The following is a 14,224-nucleotide window of genomic DNA, read 5'->3' as shown; positions in this document are numbered from 1 at the left end:
TTCAAGCTACAATGCATTAATTTTATTGTACTGTGTATAATAGGTAGAAGAAAGGTACTACATATACTTGAGACCTGTATTTAATTTTTAGATGTATCAAACCCACTGGTTGGCGGTGGGAAAGGAGATGGACAAAGGAGGCAGGTGCCTTGGAGTCTATCAATTCAAAATGGCCTGGGGCTCCCAGCCATTGCTGCCGCTCTGGGGCCACCAGAGCCCCACATGAGGCTACCCTGGGGAGGCTAGCCCCAGCTCTGCACCTTTGCTTGAGGCTCTGCCCCTCCCAAGGATGCAAAGCCAGCCCTCCCTCAGCTTGCCCAGGGGCTTGGCAAGTCTGTCAATGTCACTGAGGTGTACTGTTGTTTAAATATCTCATGCTGAAATACTAATATATTACATTTTGTACTCCAGATTTAAGGTAGTGCTTTTATAACTGTAATCTGGTTTCTCCTGGCCTTGTGCACCTATAGTTATGCATAATTTTTTCAGAGTTTGTCATACTCAGGGCTACATAGCACTGTAGCAGATTTTAATTCCATTTTAGATATCAATGTTGGATTTCAGAGAGCAGAACATTGAGGTGGTTATATCAGGACATGATACATTAAGACCATCAGATCTTGTTTATCTGAGAATCATACATTTGAAACTCTAAACCCCATTCTAAGGTTTCTTCTATGATCTTCGACAGATATTAAGAATATTATATCCTCTTTGAAATTCACCATTTGAGAGAGACATAAAATTCCAGAAAATATTCATCTGTGATGGTATACTTATTTTTACAATGGTGTAAGTTTCATGGGTTTCTCTGTCATTTGAGCTAAATTTCCAGACACCCTATCAGTATTCTCATTCTGCGAGCAGTAAAGTCATAATATTAATTTGACAAAATATATTGCAATAAATATTTCCATAACAACCGTTTGTTTCCAACAAAGGTTATAACTTCATTGCCTAATTAAGCCAGAGGAGGTAGGTTGTAAGAGAGAAGCATTATATGATACCGCAAATATACTTCAAGAAATACAGAAAATTGACAAAATTGATTGCCTACTTTAATTTCTGCTGTAAAAAGAGTCTCCTCTAAAATCCTATGTATGGAAAACTAACACAGAACTGAAAGCTTTCTGTGACTCTACTTGTTAATACAAGGATCCACCTGATGAGGGAATTGAATTGTGGGTTTTTTGTTTGTTCGTTTGTGTTTTTCCTGTGGCAGAAGACAGTAACAGTTAAGCTGTTCTTAAGTGTGAATATTGGTTATTGTGCTTTCTCACGTATTTTACTTACTTATTCTGAAGCCACTGTTGTGTGACTTCATGTTTTATGTTCAAACTGAGGGAGTGGTAGAAGAGCAAACAGTAGAAAGCAAACAGTTCATGATATAGTCATTTACAGGAAGTCTTGTGAGTTTCTGTGCTATAATACAAATACACAAGAATTTTAAAATACTATGAATTCCATAAAAATGCACATAAAAGACAGCTAGAAGTCTAGTTATGTCTTTAACTTTATTCCTTTAAAGAACTACAGTTAACTCTTCCATATCCAGCATTCTATCATCCAGAACTCTCAAATAACTGTAATTTTAACATTCAGCAAATTTTATGTTTTCCATAAGTACAGTATAGTGAAAGTAAATACAAATAAATACAGTATAAGTTTACAGTGTACAACAATACTACTGTTGTTGGTAAATAAAATACTCTGCATAAATTTTTTTTCTTAATATCTAATCTTGTTTTTCTTTAGTGTTATGCATTACTAGGTATACCTCTCTACTATCAAGAATATTCGTATATCCAGTGACCACCTGATTCTGGGGCTGCCGGATATGAAAGTTTACTTTAATTAGAAAGCACAGAAAGCGTGCCTCTTACAGAATTTCCAATGGCTTTTCCTCTTTAAAAAATCACTTTTAGGTATTGCAGGGCCAAATACAAAAAGTGTTCTTAGCCCTTTCTTTTGTAGAGGATAGTCTACAGAAGACTTGAGTTTTGAGTGCTCCTTAGTGATGCTGAAGTTAATCATTGGACTAATCGCCTATTATCCTCAAGTAATTATGCAATGTTTGTATTGTAAGTAAGGGTTTAAGAAGGGCATTCCAGCCTTAACTCAAACCCAGAGCACTTTATACTGAGATTTTTAATATACATCATCTTTATTTTCATTGTTAATAAGACATTCCTCTTGGAATTTTTCCATTTTGACTTCTGATAAAGCACATGTAGAAATACAAAAGTTCAGAACATTGGAATAATCACTAATACATCTTGGGAATCTGGAAAAAATAGCTTTCACTTTTTAAAAAAAGCCCTGTAAATGGCAGTCAACCCTTTCAGAAACAAAGGAGTGTACGTTTTTAAAGCCATGTAAGGCTTTTAGCTAGGACACACTTAAGTAATTGAAATATGAGGATATGAATGCTTAGTAGAATCAAACATAAAAATGAGGTCAAATTCTGCTGTCAGACACCCTTGTGTTTAAAAAAAAAAAAAAAAAACTGTGCAACTTCAGAGATTTTAGTAGTTAATCTGGACTTACACTGTTGTAATGCAGAAAATAACTGGACCTCTTGTGAGCTTCCTCACTGATTTTGCCAATACACTTTATACATGACCTGCAGGATCTCTGTCGTAGAACTTATGTTGTCTGCCACCAGCAAGGAGTGCCAGTGGTGACTAATTGTGGTCTGATAATATGCATGTCTGAACTGGTTTCCCAGAATTTGGTTTGCTTGTGATTAAACGTATACTGGCATGTTTAATAAAATAAAACAAATAAAACTGTTCTAAAGGTGACCTGCAAAGATAAAGGAAAAAATTCCAGTAACTTTATCAACATGTCCTGTCTACAAGTAAATGTCAGCTTGAGAGGTATTCAGCCCATTTACTTTCAGGTGGTTAAAAAAAAATTCTCTATCTACTTACCTATAGTGATTCCACTCAGGGTCAGAGGAAGGCTACCCAGCTCACCACAAACAGGTAGAATAGGTAAACAGTCTGGCTCAGACCTTGCTGCAGGGCAGGGCAACAAACAGTTCAGGGATTCAGGCTTGACTCGGGCTGAGGGAAACTGTCAATATGCCCCAGCTCGGTAAGGCAGCAAAATTGTTCAGATGCTTGAGCCAGTGCTCAGACCCAGGAGGCAGTCAGTAAGTCCAGACCCTAGCTCAGGGCAGTAAGCAGCTCAGGGAGTCATTAGGTCTCCTTGCTCTGGCAGAGACCTGACAAGTGACGGTGTTTTGTCCAGGAACGGCAGACGACTGCCACTCAGAGACTGGGGTGACAGAGAGGAGGCCCACCCGCTCTACTGTATCCCAGCCCAGGGCCCTAAAAGTGGCAGACTGGGCTGGCACTGGTTCAGCAGCAATCCTGACTGCAACATGCTGACTCCTTCACTGGCATTGTTTTAGCCAGACCCAACGTCATCTACCCCTGGACTATTATCCCATTCTGCCACAGAAAAAAACACCATTCATTTGATGAAGTGGTTTTACCCATGAAAACTGATGACTTAATAAATTTGTTAGTCTCTAAGGTACCACAGGACTGATTGTTCATTGCTAGCAGGAAGAGAGCCCCAAGCAAGATAATACAGCTAGACTATGTCTACACTAGCTCAGATCTTCAAAATGGCTCGTCCAGATGGGGGTCCTTTTCGAAAGGACCCCACCAACTTTGAAATCCCCTTATTCAAAGAGCTGCGGGCAGCAGCATGCTAATGAGGCACTGAATATGCATTTAAGCACCTCATTAGTAGTCTTCGAAATGGCCTTTCGAAGATTTGGGCTAGTGTAAACACAGCCCTAGCGAATAGTCCTCAGCCACAGTCAGCTAATTGTAAACTGCAGTTAGCCTGGAACATGAGGGATGATGCTAACATCCTCAGACCAGACACTGCACAGTGGAGTAGGACAAACTACCACTAATTTAAGATCAAAGTACCCCTCATTTTCCTTCAGATTATGTGATCCTTCCCTTACTCGAACACAAAGTCTGTGATAAGTGCACATAGTGATGGAGTTAACCAGCCACACTAATGGTGCGCATGCTAAAAGCTTCCGCTGCTACAGCTAGTTCTTCAAAGGTTACAGGAGAATCAAGTTTGTTCCACCCACAGCTACATTTTTTTAAGTTCAGATTTAAGATTTTCATTGTAAAACGTGAATTTTTTAATATTGGTAACACCTGTAGCCCACTGAAACCAACTCCAGGAGCACAGAGGTTGGGGAAGAGAGTGCTAACAGCAGAGAAAACAGAAAGAAATTTATACTGCTCTTCAATATGAAAAGGACCATGGACTGCTAGAGATTTTATTTTCTGATGTTAAACAGAAATGAGCCCCGTCTACCCTACTGTGTGCCATCAATCTAAGTTACACAACTTCAACTACATAAGTAGAAAAGCTGAAGTCACCATACTTAGGACTGCTTACCATGATGTCTTCACTGTGATGGATCGATGACAAACAATCTCCCTTCAGTTCCACCTAGGCGTCTCATTCTGTTAAGTACCAGCATCAATAGGCGAGTGCTTGGCAGTCAGTTTATCACATCTGTACTAGATGGAATAAAATAATCCCCACTGGATCAACTGCTGCTTCTGCGTGTGACATCTAAACCGGGGAGCCACACAACACTTTGGTGTGTTCCTTGTTTGTGTGCGTGTCTAGGGCGTGTAGATGCAGATTCACAGCAGAGCATGTCTGAATGTAATATTTAGGTGTGTTCCCTCTGGCAGCTCTTTGAATGCTGAGGATTGTTCAAACAGGGTATGGTCAAACATTTAGATTGAAGTATTGAGTATCTTTTGTAGGACGTGTTTTGCTATGTCTACACAACATAATAAAGTTGAATTTAAGACAGTTCAATTTTTTTTTTAAAACAATGTGTCAGTTTTCACTGTAAATACCATCAGCTCAATTTTAGGTTTAGCACTAAGGTTAATATCATAATGTCATTGAAAGTGGCTGGGTGTAGCATCAAGTTCAAATTTAAAAATGCGAATGAAGGCTAGCGTGGAAGTGCCATGTCTATGAATAGACTTCAGTAGCCTCCAGAGGTGTCCAGGCTATATCCACAATGCCCCAAGTCTTCCACTCTGGCTGCTTCCATCTCTGCTGCTCTCCAGGTACATGGGAACTAGGTAATAGGAAGCCTGTGAATTTGAATTTGGCACCAGGAAGCCCATGGCTGTGGGATCATGCTTGTATGAGAGGTTGAGAAACTTTTCTTTCTTTCTTTGCTGTCATTGCTGTGAGTGAATCTACCCATTTAAAAAAAATAGCCCCAACGCAGAGTTCATAATTTTGTCTCTACCTCTGCAAGCTGAGCATTTGGATTTGTGTTTCAGTGCTGGCACCAGCCCCTGCTCCACCACATCACATGGTAGCTAGGCTGTTGGGGAGTGAGGGGTCATGCTTGTGTGAGAGGCCAAAAAACTTCTTTTCTGCAGTTTACATTTGTGCAGCCCTCCCTCCCCCACAGGCACCATGCATTCGGGGTCTTTCCTGCACCCAGCCACATCACATGGGTCTGTCCCTGACCCAATAAAAGGATGTGCCTGCTGTTCAATGCTGACCATGCTGCCAGGCATCACCATGTCCTGGCTTGCATGCAGTGAGGGCTCCAAAGATGGGAAATATTTTCGTGGGCTTGCTGCCACCAAGGGAAAAATCTGCCCCGGTGACTAAGGTTTTCAGAGGCTTGCTGCTGCTGGGGGGACCACATCAACTGTCTCTGCAGCCACGGGCCCCACACCCTTTCACTTCCAAAGATTTTGGGGGGCTTGCTGCCACTGGAAGGACTATTTCAATTGGCTCTGCAGCCACAGACCCCACTCCCATGCCCCCACAGATTTTGGGGGGCTTGCTGCTGCCAGGAGGAAATCTCCCTCAGCAGCTAAAATTTTCGGGGGCTTGATGCCACCAGGGGGCTACGTTAACTGGTTCTGCAGCCACAAACACCATACCCCCTTATGGCAATGAGGGGGACCAGCCACCACACAATTGGGGCTGTCCCCACCCACCCACTTAGCAACACTGAAGGGACCATATCAACTGGTCCTTCATCCTCCGATCCACCCAACCCCCCTCAAGGGATGAGGGAGTCTGCCCCCCCAACAGTCAATTGGGGATGCCCCCCCCCACCTGAGCAGCACTGCTTATTGAAATTTGGCAAGCCCCTTTCCCCACGTTGGACAACTCTGTGTAATGAAGTGGGAAGCTAATCATTTTTTTCCTAACCTTTTCTGTCCTCCTCTTTCTTCAGGCTTTGGCCCCCTTAACGCAGGGAAAAGTGACTGGAGGGGCAGCTGAGAAGACACAGACAAAACCACCTTGCTGCACTTTAAGCCCATTGCAGATGCTTGCTGCTTTTTGTAAAATCTTTGATAATTCAGTTATAAAAAGCAATTCAGGTATAGAAGCAAGAGATTTCCACTAATTTGGTGATCTTTGTTGATGCCCTACTTTTCCTTCTTTCCTTCGGGAAAAATGGCCATTTGTTTTCTATGGGAGGACAATACAATGTGGGAAGATGACATCAAATACCCACAACCATTTGCAGGGCATTTTTTTCCCCATGCTGCACCAGTGAAAATACCCAGACTACTACGGGGCTGAGGGCACTGTAAAATAGGTTCCCACAATGCACTGCTGTAACAGTCAATGTTTGGCAATTGAGTGCAGCAGCAATAAATTGACTTTCTGGGGAGGTGATTTCAAAATCCAGCATGACAAAAGCAATTTTAATATATTTGAATTTATTTCATAGTGTAGACGTAGCCTAAGTCACTCCCAGAGAGCTGTACATATGTGCATAGTTGCCCACATTTGATAGTATGCATTTCCTTCCCAGTATTATTCTGGGAATGCATTGGGAAGTAACTGAATGCATGTACATATGCAATTGCATTTAAGCTTTCATTCTGTTAGGTGTAGTGTGTGCTGTTGGAATATCTCTTATAGGAAAATCTAATAGGATAAAAAAGGAGACGTAGATTATATCAATCCATGTTTTTATTAAAGAGTTAACATTTTTAAGTACTAGACAAGGCCTGTCTGTATTTTATCTTGTATGAAGAATATGTGATCTAATCAGGAAACTGTGGATGTGTACGTCCTAAGAGAAGACAATGTTTAGGACTCTGCTAATTGACATTTTATATTATGTGTGGTTAATCAATTTCTTCATTATTAGATGTTTCTGACAATGCAGGGGCTAGGAAACTGATATGCAGAGGGCTCCAATATTAAAACTGGACCAAATCACCCAGTACAGAACCACATTACAGCTTATAGGTATCACTTCTGTTTCATATATGCATAGAGAGAGAGAGCGCACACAGGAAACCTTTGTCTCTTGCTATTAGGTGTGCATTACTTGTCCGGGTCATACTGCAAAAGCAGAGACCATCTTATCTATGTATTATTGCTTTTGTGTTTGTCTAAAGCAGTGTTTCCCAAATGGTGTTCTGCAGAACCCCAGGGTTCTGCAACATGAAAATAAGGGTTCTGTGAGAAAATTCCTTAATAACATTTTATGATTTAAAAATAATTAATATTTAAGCATTTATGAATTTTATTAGAAACAATATTCATTTGTGTTTGCCATGGTAAGTGTCCCTATGTAATGCCAGTTTAGCCAGGGAGTGGGGATGATGATGTCACTACTCAGCATTGTGACACAGTCAGTGGTGTGATTGCCTGTTATGTACCACCGTAAATCTCTGTACTCACTCTCAGGGAGTGTGGATCACATGGGTGACTGAATACAAATATAGTATAGTCACATGATTTCTTGTATTTAAAAATTGAACGATGACAAACATAAATTGACTATGATCAGCTGTTGGCAACCTGTAGCTCTTTAAGAAGTCATATCTGGTTCTGGACGCTGCTGCCGCTGGCTCCTGTGAGGCTCCCTGCCCTGCCACCACTGAAACAGAACTGCATTTAATTGGTTTAACAGCCAGCAGGACAGTGGGAGGGATCCAGCCTTTAAAGCAAGTGAATTGAGTTCCAGCCCCTCACTCACAAAGTAGTCAGCACGCATGCAATGGGGGTGGGGCAGGTAGTGCCAAAGGCAATGCGGAAAGGGACCTAGATGATTCCTGCTGTTCCTGCATCGTTCTTGCCTTTCATTGGCTGCAACTGTCCTCTCCCATTGCCATAGGGCAGCCAATGAAATTGGGCCCTCAGGACTAGAGTCAGAGGAGCACCGGTAGCTAAGGTAGGTTTATCCACCAGGTTGAGTGATGTAACAGAGCTAACTTGGGTGGAGATTGTTCAGGTGAGGTTAGGCTGGGGGACTCTTTCGGTGGATGGGTTAGTCCCTGGGGCTGGTTTGGTGCTGAGGTGTGTTAATCCTGAGGCCGGGGGCAAGGGATTGGGGCTTAGCATTTGTTTATTATTATCCTTACTTATTTGTGGTCTACTTTTTCAGCTCCATATATAAGACTGTTATTGAGGTTGAGCGAAATTCTTTCAAGTTTAAAAGGGTTTTGTGGCCAAATAAAATCGGGAAACACTGGTGTAAAGAACAGCAAGGCATCATGTAGGCATGTTCAGGCCTCCAGTTATGTTGTATGTAACTTTATTTTCTATTGTACCTCTTCTGTGTAATGATTACAAGACTCTTGTTTGTTTAGCAAGATTAGAGCTCCAACATGCAAAGCCATTCCATATAATATTTTTAGGGCTATATAAATTGTCAACTTTTTACCTGTATTAATGTAAAGCATTTCCTGTATATTTTAACAAAAATATGGCTACAGCAATTTCTAAAGTAATTAGCAATGGTGTGACAGTTGGGAAAAACAACCTTGTTGTTTTTCATTCATTATTTATAGGACAACTGCTTTGCTTTTCTTTACTAACTGGAACCTTAACATTTAAGACAAGGTGAACTTTATGTTTATTTAACTCTATTTGATTTTCCATTGGGTAAAAGTATCTTATGGTCTACTACTTCTGGTCTCTCTCTCTCTCTATCTCTCTCTCTTTTTAAAAAAAAAAACAAACAAAACAATACTGTGGAACTTTAAAAAGGCCTGTCCTGCAGTCTTTACATAGTGAAAAGTTGATGGAGAAGTTTGAGAGAATTACTGAAAAACCAAATCACAATGGCAAAAAGTTGAGTTAGCAGAAAATCTTGACAGAAGGAAATAAAATACAAATTCCCTCTGAATATTGTAAGCTAACAAGTGTCTTTCATGGATGTTTAAAAATAGTAAGATTGATTTTTGGGACAATGTTCCTGATTTGGCTCAGTAGAAAGTTCAGTTAAGTCTTCATTATGAATATTTTATTTTTCTCACTAGTAGTTGTATGGGAGTGACTATCTGTAAATGGATCATCATCATTATATTGTGTATAAAGCATTTTCAGTTTATTTAATCCGTTTAGTAGGTCAGATCTAATGAAGTTAAACTGAATGATCCATAAAATAGATATTCCTCCCATTCTTCAACATTTTCATCTACAATTCGTGTAAAATATTCTAATTATTTTGGTTACGTAGCACCAGTTGTGTTGTTTTAGTTGCATGTAGCTGTGCTAAGCACCTATAAGCTTTCCCAGGGGATCATGTTGGCATTCCTTGGGCCATTTGGGTATTTCAACACAACTGCTAGGAATGACTCTCATCCCATATTGACGGACTTGTGTTAGCAGGTCTCAGATTAGCATGTTAAAATAGCCTTGCAGAGGTTGTTTCAATGCTCAGGCTGGAACTTGGACACTGAACCGTATATTCCTCCCTATGCTTCACTGCCTGAGTCAGAACAGCTACAGTGCTATTTTTAGCATGTTAGCATTAAAACCTGGAAACAAAAGCTCGTCAGCCCAGGCTGTAGAACTCACTCCCAGCAACTGGGTAGACCTACCACCTTTAAGAGAACATTGACTTGCAAGGGTAAAGCATTCAGAACTAAACTAAAATGAGAATGCAATGAGTTAGCAATACAACTTTAATTCTGCTTTCATATGCACATGCATTGTGATATTTGTTCATGACATACTGTTGCTTTCCCACCTTTCTGTGGTCATCGGAGTTGTACAAAGGACCTTCATATCTACAACCACTTCCAATTGAACTAAAGTAGTAACTTGTAGCAGAAATAGGTTGTTGTCCACTGTTAGGATCAGGCTTTAGAGGAGTTGTGATGCAGTTGGCTACACTATTTGAGAGACAGCAGAAGAATTTTGGGTGGCAGGATTCTTCAGCTGCTTTCCTAACTCTTAGAGCGATGTATAGTCCAATTGCTAGAATAGTGGCTAGAAGCAGTGTAATGAATTATGCCTGTGTGGTGAGGACACAGCATCTTCAGTGTTATTTTGCTGCATTGCCACTCTCATTCAAGCTAGGCTACTTCCAGAGAAGTAAATAAAGTATAGATAAGTCAATTTTGTAGTGAAGTTATATTCTTAGTTCAGTTCCTTTCACTCTTTTAGATTAGGTCTATGCTGCTCTTAGACACGTCTGGCTGGCCTGTGTCAGCTGACTCACAAGGCTCAGGCTAAGAGGCTGTTGAATTATGTTGTAGATGCTCAGGCTCTAAGATCCGGTGTGGTAGGAAGGTACTAGTGCCACAGCTGTAGTTCATGCCCAAATATTTACACAGCAGTTAAACAGTCCATTAGTCCAAGACCTGTGAGCCTAAGACAGCTGGCATGTGCCAGCTGCAGACTGTTATTTTCAGTGTACACCTACCATTAGAAATGTGCAAATTCCTCAAAACTCTCAGCAAAAAAACCTTTCGATGACAAAACCAGAAGTACACTCCTCCCTCGTTAAATGAATACTTCATTTACAAGTACTTGCTTAAATGAGGGACACACTTACCTACCCTAGTTCGCTCTACAAGTGAACTTCCCCTGCTCATTCGAGCCTTACCACCTCCCCACAGCTCCAACCCCCCCCATATCTGCCACCCCGTCAGCTCCCCAGCTCCAACCCGCTGCAGCCTGACCTCTTGCTGGCCCCACAGCCTGACACCCCACTGGTGCCTGCACTCCCCGCAGCCCCAAACTGTGGCAGCCTGACATCCCTGCTGGCCCCGCAGCCAGACCCTCTCCACTGCCTGACACACACACCCTGCAGCCCTAAACTGCGGCAGCCTGACATCCCTACTGGCCCCGCAGCCAGACCCTCTCCACTGCCTGACACACACCCCCTGCAGCCCTAAACTGCAGCAGCCAGACCCCCTTACTGACCCAACAGCTTGAACCCTCCCCCTGCCACCTGTACCCCTGGCAGCCCTACAGCCTGACCCCCCTGCGGGCCCTGCAGCGTGAGCTCACGGCTGCCTGCACACCCTGTGGCCCTGCAGCCTGCTGGCCCTGAGGCCAGACCTCCCCCGCCATTTGTAACCCCTGTGGCCCTACAGCCAAACCACTCCACACCACCGGTACCCCCTGTGTCCAGACCGCTCTGTGGCCACCTGTACCTGCCACGGCCCCACGGCCAAACCACTCCATGGCTGCCCCTACCCTGCGCAGCCCCGTGGCCAGCCCCCCGCCCCCAACTCCTGCAGCCAGACCCCCCACCAACTGTAACCCCCGCGTCCAGACATCCCTTCTCCAACTGTAACACCACTGGCCCGACCTCTGCCAGCCCCCCGTGGCCTCAAACCGTGGCAGCAAGACCCCCTTACCGGCCCGCAGCCAGGTGCCCCCGCCGCCTGACCCCTGCAGCCCGACACACACACACACACACCCCTCGCCGGCCCCAAATCACAGCAACCTGAACCCCAGCCCCACTCCGCCACTAGATTTTAACCCTCCCTTCTGCTCACGGCCCCAAACTACCCTCATCCTTTAACCCTTCCCAACCCAAGGTTCGCTCTCCTTTCAAAAGCAGCACCATCTGCTGCCACTTCTTGCCCGAGCTGGGAGCCCTAGGAACTAAGCAGAGACATTTACATGTAATTTAGTAGGAATTTAGTGTCCCTCTTATGAGTTTCTGCCTATGAGTTGGGAACCAATTGTGCTCGTAAAGTGAGGGATGAGTGGGGGTTGTTGTGTTTTTGTTAACAATACTGAGAGTCAAATCAGGCCTGTGAAAGAGGGCCGAGCATGCATATGCAAGTGAATGGATTACTGCTGCCTTTTTCCAGAAGAATTTTATTGGCGGGGGGTGGAGTCTGTTGTGGAAGATCAGTCTTTTTACTCACCAGAATCAAGAATAAAGCTCTCTGGAGAGAGAGAAGCATCACAAGTTCCTCAGAGCACTGGAACCCGCTCCACAAAATTAGTAACACAGAGGTGTAGCCTTGATCGTCTATAGCTTTACAAATAAGAAACAGTCATGAAGCACCTTGGAGATGAACACATGTATTAAGTCATGAGCTTTGGTGAGTAAGTCCCACTTATTCAGATGATTACAGTCCTGCTTAACTTGCTGTTTGAAATCTTTGGACATTGAGGCAATATGCTTAGTCTTGGGCAGCTTCCAGGGCTTTGTGGAGTTAAGAAGACTGTGGAGCTTTTCTTAGGAATCAAATGCAAAGAGCTGTCCAAATATTTAAAACATTTAGGATTTCTGTAATTAAATAGTTATATTATCTTATTAAAGTAGCTCACCGCTGATTCAAGTAATTCAAAAATCAGCATGTGTATACGAAATCGAACTCAGATGTTTTAAAAGAATTCAGACATTTTAAAGGAGGCAAATTGTCTGAGTTTTAACAGCTTTTTAAAACAGCTTATTTTAAAATAATTTGAAACATGATGGCTAATGTAACTTGAGAACAAATTTTGAGAAAAGTATTTGTGCTTCAAAACCAGCTCCATATAAAGCACTTGTACAGCTAAAGGGATGCCATTCAAGCATTGAGATTATTTATAAGCCAATAATTGCTACATCATTTTTTAAAAAACAAAGCGTACCTGCTTTTATTATGTGGTCAACTGCAAACAAGTCAAAAAGAACTGTTTGCATGTGAGGAAGTGGCCCGTAAGGCTTGTATATTTGACTCCATCTGGAATGTTAACAAAATTGAAAAGATTTAAAAGGCACAGAGGGTGGGGGACTAGGACCCATTTTGCCCAAGGAGCCATCACCTTTTGAAAGTCATCATCACAACTATGGCCCTTATTCTTCAATAGGATGTGTTAACGCAAAATCATTTCCGTTTTGGGGACAATTTATACCTCCAGATTAGTGGAACTGCTATGGGCACCCGCATGGCCCCACAATATGCTAATATATTTATGGCTGACCTGGAACAATGATTCCTCAGCTCTCGTCCCCTATTACCACTCCTCTACTTAAGATACATTGATGACATCTTTATGATTTGGACCCATGGTACAGAGGCTCTAGAAGAATTCCACAGAGACTTTAACAATCTACACCCCACCATCAACTTATGCCTCGATTACAACATGCAAGAGATACATTTCCTGGACACTACAGTACTAATCAAGGATGGTCTGATCAGTACCACACTGTACCGAAAACCTACTGATCGCTATACTTATCTACACCCTTCTAGTTTCCATCCTGCACACGTGACTACATCCATTGTTTACAGTCAAGCTCTTAGGTATAATCGCATTTGCTCTGATCCAACTGACAGAGACCAAAAACTACAAGAACTTTACCAAATATTCATAAACCTGAATTACCCACCAGGAGAAGTAAAAAAACAAATCGACAGGGCCAGACGCATACCCAGAAACCAGCTACTCCAAGATCAGCCCAAAAAAGCCAAGAACAGAACACCACTGGTCATCAATTACAGCCCCCAACTCAGATGACTGCAACAAATTATTAAAGACCTACAACCTATTCTTAATCAGGATGCTACACTTCAGAAGGCCCTGGGTGACATGCCTGTTCTCTCCTACAGACAACCTCCCAACCTCATGAGGATCCTTACTAACAGCCACAGTCTATACCCCAGGAACACCAGTCCTGGAACCTTTCCCTGCAACAAAGCCCGCTGCCAGCTTTGTCCACATATCTTCTCTGGAAATACCATCACTGGACCTAACCAGGTTACTCACAGAATCACGGGCACTTTCTCATGCTCCTTTACTAACATCATATATGCCATCATGTGCCAACAAAGCCCAGATGCTTTGTATATTGAACAGACTTCTAACTCCCTTAGACAAAGGGTCAACGGGCACAAAACAGACATCAAAACACTCCAGATCCACAAACCAGTTAGTCAACATTTTAATGGAATGGGGCATTCTGTCAATGACCTCA

At 42.5% G+C, this 14,224-nt stretch overlaps 1 protein-coding gene across 2 annotated transcripts in view; it reads left to right on the top strand.

Moving 5' to 3' along the window:
• The window catches only part of BAIAP2L1 (BAR/IMD domain containing adaptor protein 2 like 1), a 69,615-nt gene that overhangs the window by 13,338 nt on the left and 42,053 nt on the right, over positions 1-14,224 (top strand). The gene's annotated exons all lie outside the window — the stretch shown is intronic.

The sequence above is a fragment of the Carettochelys insculpta genome, chromosome 16 (assembly GCF_033958435.1).
Source record: "Carettochelys insculpta isolate YL-2023 chromosome 16, ASM3395843v1, whole genome shotgun sequence".
Classification (NCBI taxonomy): domain Eukaryota; kingdom Metazoa; phylum Chordata; order Testudines; family Carettochelyidae; genus Carettochelys; species Carettochelys insculpta.
The sequence above is the reverse complement of the archived record's forward strand: the minus strand, read 5'-3'. Positions and strand labels throughout refer to the sequence as shown.